This window comes from Oncorhynchus nerka, linkage group LG10 (genome assembly GCF_034236695.1).
Source record: "Oncorhynchus nerka isolate Pitt River linkage group LG10, Oner_Uvic_2.0, whole genome shotgun sequence".
NCBI lineage: Eukaryota > Metazoa > Chordata > Actinopteri > Salmoniformes > Salmonidae > Oncorhynchus > Oncorhynchus nerka.
This window is the reverse complement of record NC_088405.1, coordinates 49930181-49932295: the sequence shown is the minus strand read 5'-3', so window position 1 is coordinate 49932295 and position 2115 is coordinate 49930181. Positions and strand designations below refer to the sequence as shown.

The following is a 2115-nucleotide window of genomic DNA, read 5'->3' as shown; positions in this document are numbered from 1 at the left end:
CAACTTATTATGTGACTTGTTAAAAAAATACATCTGAACTTATTTAGGCTTGCCATAACAAAGGGGTTGAATACTTATTGACTCAATACATTTCAGCTTTTCAGTTTTAATTCTTTTTTTTTTTAACATAATTCGACTTTGACCTTATGAAGTATTGTGTATAGGCCAGTAACAAAGAAAGCAGAATTTAATTCATTTTAAATTCAGGCTGTAACACACCAAAGTGTGGAAAAAGTCAAGGGGTGTGAATACTTTCTGAAGTCACTGTACCTACAATTCAACTGTGGCACTTGTTTTGGAAAAAGGTCACATTTTAACTGTAGCTGCATTTGGACTCTTTGCATTTGCACTGATGACACTGGCCGTCGCCATTTTGAATTTGAAAAAGAGGTGTCAGGAGACAAAGAAAAAAGGTACAAGTAATATCCTCAATTGTATGTCGTTTTGTTGCAATACTATAGAGCATTCACATTAAACATTATATTCCCCCAAACTGCACTGATGTGTTTTTAGATGTGGAGGAGAACATCTATATTGAGATGCATGAGGATTTACAGACCAAACGGTCACAGGAGGAGACCAAGACCTACCAAGACACCTCCCGTTACGGTAACTCACAGCAGAGAGTGACACAGTACATTCCCTTTATATTTGAAGTGTTCAGTAATAAGTATCACCACTTTATGATTATAAAAGTATATTTTGTAAGTTGTCCCACAACCGTTTTCTGCAGATCTATTGCACCCGCTTCAAGCTCGGATAAAGCGAAGACTACGCAATTATTTACCATATTCACTGATCATATTTACCAATCAATTATGGTTTATTGAGGAGATTATGGTATAGTATTTTGAGGTATATATTTCTTCATACAAATAGATAATAGTAGAGACTACAGGAGAGAAACAGTGCTATTTTTTTTAACCTGTATTTTGATATTGTATCGTTCCCTTATTTACATTACTTTAGTATCGTACTGGACCACTAGGTGGAAGCATTACCGTATGATAAAGAAACAGTGTTCATCTGTGACAATTGCTGTGAAGAAACATCTCAGGATTACTGTAATTACATCAATAGTTGTTTCCAAACATATGGACACACTTGGACAACTGTAAATTATTCCATTTCTAATTTTCAAACCAAGCTGTTCTGGCCATTATTGTCAAATGTATGTATTTCGTCTTCAAAATGAACGTCGTCTATTCTAATGATCGTCGTTACATAGTTCAAAATGTTTAAGTCAGCAGTCTAGTTTCATTTGAAGTGATGTTAGAATGAAGAATGTAAATACATGTAAATATTCTTACTAAAAGTACTCAAAGTGTCAAACAGACTACATATGCGTACATATCGTTTGTATATTTGTACAGTGTGAATTGCAATGTCAGCTTGGTGAATTGTTATTATTTTTTAAACTTCATCTTTGCCGATTTTATCATTCATGCCATTGCTGTCGGTAATCCTGAAGAAAACTATTCAAAGCAGTGTAGCAACAGATTTTATTGTGGAATTTAGTAAATAAGTACAAGGACTTGCAAAATTTAAAAAATACGTTTTGAGAAGACAGCAATAATCAATGGTTGTATAGCTAATTACAATTGGAGGGTAATTTTTCATTAAATAACTATGTAAATAATTAGTAGCTTAACTATTTACACATCAATCGTCATAATAAAAGGCAATTTCAAAACTAATTTTCAAAATTGGTATAATGAACATATTAATATATTTGATTTATTTCCCTTGATCTTCCATAGACGTGTGTACATGGAGAAGGAAATATGTGTATTTTCTTTTTCTTTTCTTTTTTAAGTGCAGGTAATACTGCAGAAATAGCATGAAATGGTTGCTAATGACTTTGTGCATTTCAAATCTCAGGAAATAATATAAGTTTAAAAACATGTGCTCAATATGTTTCTAAATATATATATACACAAAATATGCATTATAAAAGGAAAAAACCTACTCGAATTCTGTAGCTTATAGAGTTATGGAAAATTAGCATTCCGTACTCCATTTTAGTATAATATAATTTTTTGGTATGTTATAAAAAACAATGAATTACATCCAAAACAATTCATATTTATATTTGGGACATTACTATTAGTTGGG

General features: G+C 31.8%; 1 long non-coding RNA gene across 1 annotated transcript; it reads left to right on the top strand.

The window, feature by feature from the left end:
* The first annotated feature begins 352 nt into the window (after positions 1-352).
* LOC115136398 (uncharacterized) lies at positions 353-1687 on the top strand. The gene is made up of 3 exons (XR_003864610.2): positions 353-413; positions 514-609; positions 734-1687. It is a non-coding gene; the product is annotated as an uncharacterized LOC115136398 (long non-coding RNA).
* Positions 1688-2115: the final 428 nt, after the last annotated feature.